This window comes from Erinaceus europaeus, chromosome 13 (assembly GCF_950295315.1).
Source record: "Erinaceus europaeus chromosome 13, mEriEur2.1, whole genome shotgun sequence".
Lineage (NCBI taxonomy): Eukaryota > Metazoa > Chordata > Mammalia > Eulipotyphla > Erinaceidae > Erinaceus > Erinaceus europaeus.
In genome coordinates, this window is record NC_080174.1 from 23,850,527 (window position 1) to 23,866,888 (window position 16,362).

The window sequence follows — 16,362 nt, forward strand, 5'->3', positions numbered from 1 at the left end:
GTTTCCAGCTCCCACAGTGAATTCTTCTATATGCACCACAAGCAGCCCCAGCCCCCATACCTCTTTTTAAGTTAATTTATAAGACTTTATTACTATTATTATTATTATTTTTTGCCTCCAAGGTTATTGCTGGGGCTCAGTGCCTGCACTGCGAATTTACTGCTCGTAGAGGCTGTTTCCCCCCATTTTGTTGCCCTTTTCTTATTGTTATTGCTGTTTTCGTTGTTGGATAGTACATAGAAAAATCGAGAGAGGAGGGGAAGACAGAAAGGGGGAGAGAAAGACACCTGCAGAACTGCTTCGCCATTTGCGAAGCGACTCCCCTACAGGTGGGAAGCCTGAGGCTTGACCTGGATTCTTATGCCCAGTCCTTGTGCTTCAGCAGCTAGGTTACCACACAGCCTCCTTACGTACCCTTTAAAGTCATTATTATTCCAATATTACATAAGACCATTACCTTAGTAAAGAATTTAAGCAAATACACCTCCCATGAATATGAATTTAAAAGTCTTTAAAAATGTTAGAAAATCAAATCAGGACTCATATGTCATAACTAAATGAATATTTATCCTGGATATGGAATTCAATTTAACATACAACATCAAATAGTATCATATGCTTATCAGAATTAGTAACTATGAAATGCATTAGGATAAGAGAAGAGGATACAAAATCCATGTAAATCTGAAAGAAATAAGAAACATTCTTGGTCATTATTACAGGATATATGATGATGAATTATCTATCTACAAGACAACTAGAACTGAATAAATGCATGAAGCTTAGCAGAAAAAAGTGCAATACACACAAGAGCTGTACTTAAGTTAATAAGTAAACAAGTAAGTTAATAAGTACACAATACAACAAAGAGCTGTACTTAAGTTAAATTGAAAGTCAAGGGAGTAAGGTGGTAGCCCAGCAGGTTAAGCACAGGTGGCGCAAAGCAGAGGGACCGGCGTAAGGATCCCAGTTCCAGCGTCATCTCACCACTTGCAGAGGAGCCGCTTCACAAGCGGTGAAGCAGGTCTGCAGGTGTCTATTTTTCTCTCCCCTTCTCTGTCTTCCCCTTCTTTCTCCATTTCTCTCTGTCCTATCCAACAACGACGACATCAATAGTAACTACTACAATAAAGCAACAAGGGCAACAAGAGTGAAAAATTAATATTTAAAAAATAATAAGTAAATAATTAAAATTGAAAGTCAAGTCCATGAGCTGGTGAAATAAATCACTTGGACAGTGTGTTGCTTTGCCGTGTGCAAAACCCAAGTTTGAACCCTCACTTCACTGTATTGAAGGAATCCTCAGCGCTGTACTCTCTTCCATTCTCAAAAAAAAAGAATAAAAATAAAATAAATAAAAACAAAAGGGCAAGTCTGTTTACAGCAGAATCAAATGACTTAGGGACTCATTGAATTAAAGCAGTTCAAGAAAGAAAGATTAATTAGTAGGACACTTGTCATGTATAGCCAGGATTGAATCAGAACCTCTTTTCTTGTGGTATGCTCCCTCTCACTGGTGCCATGACAACAGTGTTGTAAATCAATATTCCCCAAATAAATTGATATTGAAGTTGAATAAACCCCAGATAAGAAGGAAAATCACTTGACACAAACCCCTGTTCTTTTTATACTTTTCTTTGTTCCTTTCAAAATTTCAGAGAAAAGTACTATAGAATTCCAAAGCAAAAAATATCCATGGGAGTCAGGTGGTAGCACAGCAGGTTAAGCACACATGGCAGGAAGCACAAGGACCACGGGAAGGGTCCCAGATGGAGCCCTCAACTCCCTACCTGCAGGGGAGTCGCTTCACAGGCGGTGAAGCAGGTCTGCAGGTGTCTGTCTTTCTCTCCCCCTCTCTGTCTTCCCCTCCTCTCTCCATTTCTCTCTGTCCTATCTAACAATGATGACACCAATAACAACAATAATAATAACTACAACAACAATAAATAAAACAAGGGCAGCAAAAGGGAAAATAAATACATTTTTAAAAATTCATTACCAGCTAAGAAAAACAGAACTCATTGAAGTGGTTAATGCTTAATTCATTATTTATTTATTTATTATTTATTTATTTTTGCCTCCATTGTTGCTGGGGCTGGATGCCTGCATTATGAATCCACTGCTCCTTTGGCCATTTTTTGAATATTTATTTATTTTGTATAGGATAGAGAAAAATTGAGAGGGGCAGGGAAGGTAGAAAGGAAGAGACAGACAGACATCTGCAGACCTGCTTCATCACTTGTCAAGCAATTTCCACTGCAGGTGGGGAGCCGGGGGCTCAAACCGGGATCCTTGAGTGGGTCTTTATTTTTCACACTATATGATCTTAACCTGGTGCACTACCACGAAGCCCCCAGTTTAAATCATTCTAAATACACAAATATACAAGTGTAAAGTAAGATAGTATATTATTGATATATATCAATTGACATTAAATTTAAAGAAATGAAAGCATAATATAGAATTAGGAACTATCAAGTCAAGAAACAATCTTTTTAATGGAAATAAAAAAACAAGCTATTACTAAATTATTAGAAGATTAAGAAAAGTACAGACAATGGGAAGGTAAAGGTTTGAATGGAAGAATGTCACGTTGGTGCAGCAAGATATCTTACCTGGATAATGTTTCTGTTTGCTCATGTGTGAAACCCAGGTTCAAATTTAATCCCCACCCCCAACCCCAGTTGGGGAAAGTTTCAGTACAATGGTCTCTCTGTCCCTCTCTCATTTAGTGTTTTTTTTTTAACTCATTTTTCATTTTATTTATTTTATTTTTTAAGTTTTTACTTATAAAATGGAAACACTGACAAGACCATAGCATAAGAGGGATACAACTCCACACAATTCCCACCACCGGAACTCCGTATCCGACCTCCTCTCCTGATAGCTTCCCTATTCTTTAACCCTCTGGGAGTATGGATCCAAGGACATTATGTGGTGCAAAAGATGGAAGGTCTGGCTTCTGTAATTGCTTCCCTACTGAACATGGGTGTTGACAGGTCGATCATTTTGTGTTTTAAGGATCAAATATCAGAGTGCATGTGGTAATCCACAGAGCAGCAAATAACTGTGAGTTGGAATACCTAATAATATCTGGATTTCAGTATGATATATATATAGTGATATATATAGTATAGATTCATGACATTGAATATTGAAGTGGAAGCTCTCAGCAATTAAAAAGTCAACACATATTTCTTTATTGCACCTGAAATGCAAGAAACTAACTTCAACAAATATGCATTCAACAAACACTTCAAAAACATTCTAGAAAAATGTTTTATTGAATTATGCATAAGTATGAGATGAATATAGTATAAATGTAAGTAACATATGGTATAAGAAATGTATGAAGCAACAATATTTTCATTATAAAACTAATGTGCAATGAGTAAGTGAATAATTCAAGATTTTGTGTGTGCGTTTTAGAGTTGTAAGTTCCACTAGCACTAAATAGAATATTTTCTAAAATGCTACTTAAAAAATCCTTCTGCATTTCATAAACTATTTTTATAAGCTTGTGAACAATATTTATTTAATTTAAAAGGCATTAACTTCTAAATTGCAAGTATGTTTTCCATCTGCTGCTGAGTTAAGAATAAAAGAAGGAAACTATAGGCAACTGTCACATAACTCTGATGTATTTCATCTTCTTTTTCTCTGTAGTCAAGTTTGAATACAGAATCCATATTAAACTGTCCTAGTCATGTGGTAACACATTTTATGATGTTTTAAATCTAACTAAAACATTTATTTTTTAATGACATACTAGACGAAATTACATTCATTTTCAATGCATGACTTATTTTAATTCCCATATCAGAAATAAGAGTAAAATTAATTCCGTATTGAAAAATGCTTCAGTAAACTTCATGTCACACACCCACTGCATGAAGGAACTAACTTTTGAACCCAGACACTTAAAATCCTGATCCCATAGTCTCTGGCTAAAATCTTGGGGGAAGCCAAAATATTTTGTAGGATTTAATAGGTAACATATGCATGCTGGATAGTAAACCATAAACTCTTATTCTGGCAAGTTATGTAAGGAGAAAAGAATAGTAGTTCCAAAATCATCAGTATGGTTAGAAAGAAAAGATGCCTGTGGTAGAATGAAAAATTATCCCCAAAGATAGTCACATGCCAACTCCCAGAATGTGTGAATGCCTAAAGATATTTCATATATGTGATTAAGAATCTGGAAATGGTATGCTCAAGTATCTGAGGGAGAACTTTTGGAAAGCAATAATTGTTTTTTATGTAAGGAATGTAGAGAAATTTCACAGAGGAGATGAGAAGGTCATGTGACTATGGAGGAAGAGATCTGAGTGATGCAGCTACAAGGCAAGGAATGCTGAAAAGTATGTAAAGTTGGCAGGGCAAGGAGTGTATACTTCCCTAGGAGGTATACTTCCCTAGTTTAGGAGGGAATGTAACACTGCTAGCATCTTAAATATGGCCTGCTAACACTGACTGTGCTAGTTTTAAGGCACCACGTTTTTAGGTTAATTTGCTATAGAATTCATAAGAAAACTGTATAGTGGTTAATGACTCTGAAGGCAACATGGAACATGGAAAATGAGAGTATGGTTAGAAAACTAGGAGAAAATTAAAATTAATTTAAGGATTCTTGCCATTTTTCTTTTTAAATTTTTTATTTATAAAAAGGAAATATTGACAAAGCCATAGGATAAGAGGGGTACAGCTTCGCACAATTCCCACCACCAGAACTCTGTACCCCATCTCCACCCCTGATAGCTTTCCTATTCTTTAACCTTCTGGGAGTATGGACCCAAGGTCATTGTGGGATGCAGAAGGTGGAAAGTGTGGCTTCTGTAATTGCTTCCCTGCTGAACATGGGCATTGACAGGTCGATCCATACTTCCAGTGTGTCTCTCTCTTTCCCTAGTGGAGAAGGGCTCTGGGGAAGCGGAGCTCCAGGAGACACATTGGTGGGGTTGTCTGTCCAGGGAAGTCTGATCGGCATCATGCTAGCATCTGGAAACTGGTGGTTGACAAGAGACTTAACATACAAAGCCAAAGAAATTGTTGACCAGTCATGGACCTAAGGGCTGGAATAGTGCAGTGTACTAGGAATAGACTGCTTCTGGAGGTTATTTTTTCTCTTTTGTTGCTCTTGTTGTTCATCATTGTTGTTGTTATTATTGTCATTGTTGTTGGATAGGACAGAGAGAAATCTAGAGAGGAAGGGAAGACTGAGAGGGAGAGAGAAAGACACCTGCAGACCTGCCTCACCGATTGTGAAGTGACCCCTGCCCCCTGCAGGTGGGGAGCCTGGGGCTCCAACCAAGCTCCTTACCCTGGTCCTTTCGCCATGTGCACTTAACCCACTGCGCTACCCACCACTATTTTTATTTTCCAGATAGAAGTTGAGAGACACAGTAGGTAAGAAGGAGATAAGAGAAATGAAGGTGTTGTATGCTTTACATTAGGTTGTTCTAGCTCTCCCCCTGCCAAGAAAATTGGATCAGTCCTGCTAGTTTCACGGCCCGCTTGGCCCCGCCCCAAGGAACCCCGAGAGGGTTCGAGAGTTCTGGAGTTAGAGAGTGCTTGGGGCCGCCACGGGGGAAAGAAGCAGCAGAGTTCTGTTTGGTGATTAGTTTGGTTTAGTTTATGAATCGTTGTTCCTGAATAAAGAAATACAGCTTCCCTGCCCAGCTGTATGTCTCTGGTCATCTCTGTTACCCGCCCGTGAAGCTAGCCCAGCCAGCTGGAGCCTCCGAATTTTAACAACAAGAAGGGATATCACAACATTTATAGCTTGTGAAGCTTCCCATTTACATGGTGCTCCCACTGGCACATAGTTAAGTGTGAACTTTGTCTCATGGTCTCTCCTTCAAACATACCTTAGATTATTTAGAAGTGTATTTTTTTTTTTACTTTATTGATGTTCTTTGTCTTCCATGAAAATTGAACAAGCACGATGGCATCACACATAAAATCATTGTGATTTATACAACAAGCCTGAGCAAGAATCAAACAGTGCAATTTAGAGAATCCTAACATAAGCAAGAAGAAAAATAGATGGTATATTTGCTTCAAAAGGAAGCTTCTTGAAATATGTCTGCCTTTTTAAAAAAAGATTTCGATTTCAGACTATCAACATTTACATTATCCTAGAGTATTCTAACAAATTGGTAGAAATATGTGCAGACTTCATATACCTCTCAATCCATAAATATACTAGGTTTAGTGATTTAAGTTCAAATATTTATTTTAATTACTTTTGAAATAAAAGGAAATGACTCAATTTGTTGAAAAAATATAAAAGTATTTCATACTCAGTGTGGTATTCAGTTCATAGTTAAGTTATTGATTAGAATTAATAGGTAGTGCTTCACAATAAAATTGTTAGATACTGAGATAATTTTTCTTTTCATTTTTATTACAGCTTTATTGAAGTATAATAAACACATATAATTTAAAGACATTTGAGTTGTACACCATGATGATTTGATATGTGCATGCCTTGTGAAATAGTTCCATCTATCTAGCTGTTTTACATGTAAATAATAAATCCACCACCTCACATTTAATTTGGTGAGAACATTTAAGTTACTCTTTTAGCAAATTTTGTGATTATGTAATTACAAAATTATATTGCTATCAATTTCACTCACAGTATCTATCCTATGTTAGATCCTCAGATCTCATTACTCTATGATTGAAACATGACTTGTTGATAGACGGTATGGTGTGCAGAGTCATCATCTGGAGATAAGAAACTAAAACTATATACTGTTGAAACAGTATATTTCAACATATAAAGAAGAAAACATCTGTAGGAAATTATAACTGCTAACTACAGTTGTTCTGCTGTATATGTTAGAACTAGAGGTTTGTATCTTAGAGCCATCTAGTATACTTAGTCCACTCCATATATCCAACCTCCAATCTGTTCTCCTTCTAAATGAGTTGGGTGTCTAAATTTTCACTTTAAGTTAATTTCCAGTAGATGCAAATATTCAAATAATTATTTTTCATTCTCTATATAAATTATCTTAATCTGAATGACCTCCTTAAGGGTCTTCCATGTTCAGCCATACTGTTGTTGAAACATATTCTTTCTAATGAATTCATAGTAAGCCACTGTATAAATGTACTTCACTTGATTTTCATCCTCTATTAGGCTAATCCAGATGTTTTTGTTTGTTTGTTTTATATTACAATAAATGATGCAAGGAACACTCTGTCAGTATTTCTAGTATTATATGCACAAAATTTTCTCTGTACTATATTAACATGTAATCAAACTTTTATGAGGCAATTTTCTAGGTAATAGTAAGTCAAATTTCTTTCCAAAATGATTATGTGAATTTATAAGGCTTCAACAACGCAGAAGAAATTTCACTCCTCCATTATCTCACATTGTTATTGTGAACGGCTTTTATAGAGAAATGGATATGAAATAGTATCTTCCATATTCTTTATTTTTACTTTATTCATTCTTGGTGAGAATGAGAATTAGTAATAATTCTCACACCCATCAATTATATTTATTTCCCTTCTATAAGATTTTTATAAGACAATATTTCTTTCTGAAAATGTAGGAATGTGATTACTTCTCTGCTAATTCCTTGCACTAAATAGTTGGCAAGTATCTTTTACAGTTTGTCTTTTGGTACATGGATGTTCAAAATTTGAACGCAGTAAAATTTAGGATTTTTTCCTTTAGATTATTGGCTCTTTTTTAAGATCAATTCCTACCCAATTTTATGTTCACTGAAAATTTACTTAATATTTAATGAAAGAGAGGGAGTGAAAGAGAAAATAGGGTGTCCTTCTAGCACATGTGATGCTGAGGATCTACTCTGATCTCAAACATGAAATTTCTGTGACTTATGCCACCACCAAGACCACTTGTATATGATTCTTAAACTTACTTGTTGTTTACTATTTTATTGATATTACAGTGAATAAAGGTTTAATTTCTATGCTAAGGTCTTTAATCTACATGCCTTTGAAGTTTGTGTGTTATGTGAGGTATAGAGACAGATTGTTTCATTATTTGTAAGTAATTTTATTGAGAGAGAGACTAGAGCACCACTTATATGCAACATATATGGTGCTGAAAACCAATCCATATTTTTAATCACGCAGGAACCAAACATATATCCTTAGGGATACAAGTTCTGTGCTATGATATTGAATCGTTTTCCTGGCTGCAAACTTCATCTAATATATATCCACCAAGAATATTTCTGGGGACTCAGAGGGTGTCAGCACTAAGAATCCACTGCTCTCAGAGACAGCCTTTTTTTTTTTTTTTCCATTTTATTTCAGAAGACAAAGTACATTTGAGAGGAAAGGTAGAGGAAGATAGCAAAAGGGGGGATAGAAGGAGGGAGAGCAGGAGAAGGAGAGAGAGTGGATATGGAGAGGGAGAGGGACAGAGAGGTATGCCATCTACATCCTTCCACTAAAAATTACTTTTAAAATAAAGACAATTTTTGCAGTTCTTGCTTTGATTAGGTTAGCTTTGGAGTGAGTAAGAGAACTGTAATAGGAAGTAGGTAGGGTATCTAAGACTAAGTAGACACTATTTCATTATGAACTTTATACTGACTCACTACAGACTATTGTGTATTTTTGCTTTCAGGTATATATTTTGTCCTAATTTATGGATACATGTGAATATATGCTCTATCTCACGGGACCTGGTCTATATCTTGTTTTGGGACTTTGTTAAGAAGTGAACCTCCTGGAATGGAATTAGAGACTCCTATGAAAGGAATGGTCTCACCCGAATATTGAAGTTGAAGCATTGTCATTCCACACCTGAAGTCTCTGGACACAGTCTGAAGTGAAGCATGCTGAGGTGGTACTCATTGCATTGATTAGGTTGGGATTGGCAGATGCAACATTATTTGGTACAAATTGAAAGAAGCATGCAGGAAAGTGAGCCCCACCCTCGAGGTTCCAGGACTGGGGAAATATAGGTTCTTTAGAGGAAGAAGGAGGTTCCTGATGGGTTTAAGAAGACTATAGACTGTTATTGCTGTAATCACATTATTTGGCAATTGGGTTAGCTTTGAAATATCCCTTTGATAGAATTTTCTGCATCATACACAACAAAACTATAATTTATGTCCTTTGACATTATTTGTATATAGATGTGCCACCAGTTGCTTGTTTACCTGGTCTAAGCTTTTAAGAGAGTTAACATATCAAAGACTCAGCCTATGTATTAAAAAGATTCAGTCTGTGCTTTAAAAGGTTTGAGACATGCGATCAATTCTTCCCCTCTCATATTAGTTAAATAGTGATTTATAGACTACAAATTAATTGGAGTGTACATAAACACCATTCCCACCACCAAAAGACTATGTTCCATCCCCTCCCCCATCCCTCCCCACCTCCTCCCATGAACCTTCACCCTCAACCCAGGGTTTTTACTTTGGTGCCCTACTCCAAATTTAGTCAAATCCTGCTTTTAGTTTCCTTTTCTGCTATTCTTTCTCAACTTCTGTTTATGAGTGGGATCATCCCATACTCATCTTTATCTTTCTGACTTAGCTCACTTAACATAAGTCCTTCTAGTTCCATCCAAGATGGGTCAGAAAAGGTGGGTTCATTGTTCTTTTATACTTTATATTTTATTTTTTTATATTTATTTCCTTTTTGTTGCCCATGTTTTATTGTTGTAGTTCTTATTGTTGTTGTTATTGATGCCATTATTGGACAGGACAGAGAGAAATGGAGAGAGGAGGGGAAGACAGAGAGGGGGAGAGAAAGATAGACACCTGCAGACCTGCTTCACTGCCTGTGAAGCGACCCCCCTACAGGTGGGGAGCCAAGGGCTCAAACCGGGATCCTTCTGCTGAGGGTTCATTGTTCTTAACAGCTGCATAGGGGCAAGAGACTGGCACAGTTTAATGATGACTCTTTAGTCACTATAAGGCCACCCCATCAGCTGGGGCACTAATTGGGGAGTCCTGAGATTTCCAAACACACAAGATGGGCCTAGACCTCGATTAAATCCCTCTCTTCATTATTACCAGTCAGGAACAACACAGTGACCACTTTGTGGGCCCCCATAGGACCTTGCCCTCAATGTGGATCAAGAATTTTAGAGAATGTTCCATCTTCTGAAGGGAGGATGGAAAACATACTCTATGTTCCATCTGAGGAAGATATGACCTGAAATTGTGGCAGATTGGAAGGTTTCTACTCATGATCACAGAATATGAGCTCAGATCTACAGGGATGCAGAGGCTACATAGGCTCCTAAACTGAACATGGGTCCCAGATCACATCAAATAGATGGGGTTTACAGCAGTCAGAATTATTTATACACCTTCCCAATATTAGGGAGCTACTCTCTACCCTGATCCATCTTCCTGGTCCTTTTCCCAGTCATGATATCATCTCCCCAGACAATAACTTGGATCCGTCTACATTTCAGATTTCAGGCTCAGGAGAAAAAAAAAAAAAAACTATTATAGCCACAGACCTTTTGGAATACAACTAAAATATGCTTACTATCTATCTACAAAGTAGAGGACCCCCCAACTCTTCATCTGCACTATTCCAGCCTTTAGGTTCATGATTGTTCAACAATTTGTTTGACTTTGTATGTTAACTCTTTTCTCAGCCACCAGGTTTCAGATAGTAAAATGATGTTGACCAGACTTCCCTGGACAGGCAACTCACCAATTTGTCCTAAAGTTCCACTTCCCCAGACCCCTTCCCCCTAGGGAAAGACAGAGATAGGCTCAGAGTATAGATTGACCTGTCAATGCCCATGTTCAGAGGGGAAGCAATTACAGAAGCCAGACCTCCACCTTCTGCATCCCACAAGGACCATACTCATAGAGGGCTTAGGAATAAGAAAGCTATTAGGGGAGGGGATGAGATACAGAGTTCTGGTGGTGGGAATTATGGGAAGCTATACCCCTCTTATCCTAAGGTTTAGTCAATGTTTTCTTTTTATAAATAAAAAATTAAAAATAAAGAAATAAAATTAAGCATTTGAACATACCATTATTTCCAGTTGAAGGAGGGAAAACTTCATAAACAGTCAAGCATTGCTTCTGGTGTCTCTTCTCTCCGTCTATCCCTCTCTATTTCTCTGTTTCTCACCCTCAGTTATAGAAAAGAGAAGAAAAAATGACTGTGGAAGCAATAGAGATCTCATGCAGGTACTAACCCCCTGGAAGAACCCTAGTGACAAAATAAAACGTAATAAAAGCAGCATATTGACCAAGGAAGTTGCTCAATGGGCATAGCACATGCTTTGCATATAAGTTTCCTTCAAATTTGAATCCTCACAGTAGCATATGATGTTGATATGTTCTTTTCTGTTTTTAGTGATATAAATCTTTAAACTGAACTGAAACACATAGCACAATTCAAAAGTCTAATTAAAAGGTATGCTCTGTCTAACTTAAAAGATTTTTTTGAAATAACTGCCTAGATAAGAAGCTGTAAATATTAAACAAACAATAGACCAAATCAGAGCAAAATCCTAGTCTGCAAATTGACTGATGTCAGAGTCCATAAACATAAAATTCCAGAATAAAAACTGGAAGATACTATTTACCCAGTAAAGGATATTTGTCATTTATTTATGTGTCAGAAGCAGTAAAACAGTAATCTGATATAAGCTTGATAAATTAAGAATGGTCAGAAATAGTCTGAGCACACCAGGCATGACCTGAAATAGTAAATCCTTGCAAACTGAATGCAGGATGCTGAAAATAATCTATGAATGTCAACATGCACTACACAAAACCCTGATTAAGTAAGTCACTAATGTGTTAATTCTCTTTAGTCACAAATTCTTGTCATTTCCTTCAGGTTATTGGACTACTACACTAAAGTGTTCACATCAGCTGGCTTTCTCCCTATTTCATAACCTTTTAAATCCAATGGCATTTCTAAAATGGTTTGGTCCAAGAGAAAAACAAAGACTGTTTCATTTCACAAGAGGGCAACACTGGAAATAGCCAAATATTAGGTTGTGTCAACATAAAAGTAATGGAAGAAAATAGATTTGTCTTAACTTGAGGAAATTAATGAAGATGTTTAACACTAGATCCCAAGACTTTCTACAGCATGACTCAGACAGTGACAAGTACTATTTGTTTAATATACTAAGCTCAGTAGAAAAAGTATGCACATTTATATGTAACAATATCATAGCAAAATAATTTGTGACCTTTGTTGAAAAGCCATAGATTTGATACATTTATAATTGCAAGGATATATTTAAAGTGTTTTCTTAAATAATGGTCAGAATTTCAAAGGCAGGTAGTATGGAAGATTACCATTAGGCAGGCAACTTGACAATGTTTAGTAGCTTTATTCCCTTTCTTATAGTCACTCTTTCCAAAATATCCTATTCAATATCAGTGCCAAAGAGATAGTTCACTGGTAGGGCACATGCATTATCAAAAGCACAGGACAGATTCAATCTTTGGTACCATGGGAGTGCCAAGGTGCCCAGGGAACCTTCATTGCTGTAATGTCTCTCCCTTTCTCTCTGTCTCTCTGTTGTAATGAAACAGCAGTTCAGGAGGGGTGGAATTGATCCTATGCAATGTCTGAGCTACAAAATTAATTTGTAACTATAGCAATCAGAACGTAAGGCATGATATTAATGTTTAAAGCCAAAAATATCTAAACATTGTGGTTTTGAAACTTTAACTAGTCAAATGTGGACCTCTTTAAGGAGTATTTTTTTAAATAAATAATTGACATTTATTTTATTTAGAAATATTAGAATATTCATTTTAGTAATCTCTTTCATTATGAATCAGCCTTTATATAAATTGGTTAACTACTCTTATCATTGAAAAATTGTCTACCACCACGTACCAGGAAAATGTCTAAAATGTAAGTATCTTCATTAGAGCTAAATTTTTTATTAATTTTATACCAAATTATATGTTTAATTCTTTCTAGTTATTTTTTAAATAACTTTTATTTAGGATACTAATGATTTACAGTACAGTTGTTGACACATATGTATAATTTTGCATCTCTCTCCAAATAGATACCTTCAAAACACCTTCAGTTCCTCATGTAGTAGGACCCCCCCAATCCCCACTCAGTAATTTATACTTGAATTGGAAAGAACACTGTGCTATATGTGTCCATAATCTCTCTCTCTCTCTCTCTCCATATATATTTCAAGGGTGCAGGAGCAGGCTGTGGGCTCAGAGTACGTCCTCTGCTTCTCTTCTTCTCCACAGCCATGGTAGCCCTGTGCTACGCAGGCCTGGATGACATTGACAGTGAGGACAGTTGCCCCCAGGCTGGGAGCAGAGAAGCACCAAGGACAGCTGAGTTTACTATGCCAATCACACTGAGGAGAAGACCCAGTAGGAACATCCCAAAACGGGAAAAAGAAAATGTATCGCAGAAGATTATCCTTCCTTAGAGATGGTTAAAAGAAACTGATGAGAATAGACAAGAGTTTTTTGTTGATCATGTAAATAAAAGAACTACCTATTTGGACTCAAGGCTGGCATTTACTGTGGATGATAATCCAACAAAATCAACTACTAGAAAGAAATATGATGGTAGCACCACCGCCATGGAAATACTTCAGGGTTAGGATTTCTCTGGCAAAGTGGTCATAGTTACTGGAACTTATTCAGGAATAGTGTTCTGAACTCAAAAAACTTTGTAGATTGAAAGCTGTAGTTTGTGGACCTCTCTCTCTAGAGATCAGCATCTCAGTATACAGGGGGAAGTCATCTCTCCACCCAATACTTCTACTGTCAGACCAAGAAACCTGGAACCCTATAGTCCTGATTAACTTTATATTAATTTATTGATTTTTAATCAGTAGAGACAAGGGAGGAGTTCATCTCTGTGTTATACCTAGCACTGAGTAGGAAGGGGTTTGCAGTGTTTTACAAAGGTCGGAAGTTAGCAAAATGATGACTCTGATTTAGTAAATGAGTAGAAATGAAATATATATATGGAGAGAGAGAGAAGTTAATGGTTTACAATATAGTCTTTAACACATAGGCAGAACTTTTCATTTCTTCTTGACTGATGTCTAAGAGATACAACATTCTGTCCCTTTCCCTTCTTAACAAATTATATATATCCAAGGATCCCTTTATTGATGATGAAGGTAAGTTTCTTTGAAGAATGATTGCTAAGCTTATAATAGTCTGTGCATATTCTCCATGATACATCAAGTTTTTACCCAGGCAAGTCAATTTAATTTATGTGTTAAATGAGGATTTTATAGGTACAATTTCTTCTAGCATTTGCCCTTCTTCCGTAGCCAGTCAATAGCGTCAGGTTTAAAGTTGTCAGGAGCTGCTTGTTGCTGGCTTTGAAAGTGACTGGGATCCATGTGGATTCAGTAGGCTAGGAAGGATTGTCAGTTTCCCCAATGAAAGGGTACTCACGGGATGCACCACGAGAAAGTCGATCCAATGCATCCCATAGGTACAATAATGCATAGTTTCTTTCAAAATGTGATGTCATCATCAATTTTGGTAATCTTTACAAAGTATTTCCTTTTTGTATAAGACAGAAGATTTTCTAAGTACGTGATCAGGAGTTTCCACTTAACATTTCCTACTGAAATAGTAACCAACTCATGGGATAGAGAACAAGTGTAATGTTTGTATCAGTTGCATATACTTCCTTTCTTTTTGCATGTTTTGTTTTATTTATTTTAACCAGAGTACTGCTTAGCTCTAGCTTATGGTATTTCTGGGCTTTGAACCTTAGAGCTCTATGAAAATCTGTTGTATAGGCTGCTATGCTCTCTCCCCATTCCTCAGTTATATATTGTTCCTATTCCAATTGTAAACACAGAACTGTAAATAATAATAACAATAATCTTGTGTTCAATAATCTCCAATGCATTTTATTATTTTTCATACTGAACACATGTATATTTATCATCAGCACACATCATCAGTTTGATTGAAACCACATAGGGTTTATTTTGGTTTATCAACTATAATTAATACAACACTTTAATTTTTAAAATAAACAAATCCATACTCTATTTTCTTTTGACTACATCACACTAAGAAGAACATATGATGAACAGGATTTGTGTGACCTTGAAAAGAATAATTTATCATGGGTGGGGTAGATAGAATAATGGTTCTGCAAAGAGACTTTCATGCCTGAGGCTCCAAAGTCCCAGGTTCAATCCAGACACAACCTAGAGCTGAGCAGTGGTCTGGTGAAAAAGAAAAATTATATATATCCTTATGTTGCCTAATTTCTATAACTTTAAATAAAAGGGACAGCGTAGAAAAGCGCATGTTCATCAAACTTTTTATACTACATTATTTGATATGAAAGTTAAAATATATGTAGATGGTATTACCCTCATTTTATAGATGAGGCTATTAACAAGAAAGGTGGCAGGCAAATTTGCTAAGGTCATACAGTGAATAGCAGAACTAGCAATTCAAATTTAAGTGTTTGATGTAGGGTTCAGACTCCCAGCTTTTCTTCTACTCCAAATATCATCCCTAAGATCTCTTTCTTTTTAAATAGTATTTATTATTAGTATTTTATCTTATTTTATTTTATTTTTATCAAAACACTGCTCGACTCTGGCATACTCAAGCATGAGAGTCTTTTTGCCTAACCATTATGCTATGTCCCCTGCCTAAGATCTCTTTCAATCTTGTTTTAATTTCCATGAATAAGGGGCATCACTAGAGATGATTTTTTTTCAGCTGACGTTAGGAAATTAGAGTATTCAGGAGTTGGGCTGTAGTGCAGCGGGTTAAGTGTAGGTGGTGCAAAGTGCTAGGATCTGCGTCAGGATCCGGGTTCGAGTCCCTGGCTCCCCACCTGCGGGGGTGTAGCTTCACAGGCAGTGAAGCAGGTCTCCAGGTGTCTGTCTTTCTTTCTCCCTCTCTGTCTTCCTCTCCTCTCTCCATTTCTCTCTGTCCTATCCAACAATGACAACAGCAATGACAACAATAATAATAACTACACCAATAAAACAAGGACAACAAAAGGGAATAAAATAAATATATTGGGGGAAAAAAGAAATTAGAGTATTCAATATATTTCAGGTTATTTTTCTGAATGTCTTTCAAGACATACTTGTCCTTCTTTGCTCCCAAAAGTTTAAAACTGGTTTTAATTGTTTTACATGTGTTTTAGCTTCATTTTTCTGGCAATCTGTCCTGAAATCTGTAGAGATATAATAGTGCCACAGATCATTTGACAGCTAAATGCAGAAATTTTATGTTTGGCAGCCTTAAATCTAGAAAAGCCTAGAGGATATTTGTCATTTGCCAAAGAAGGTCTTCACGGCTTCACTTCTTCCAGGTTTTGAAATAACATAATGTGACCTTGCTGGCTCCTACAATCTGGAGGGTTGTTGCTAATCTTTAA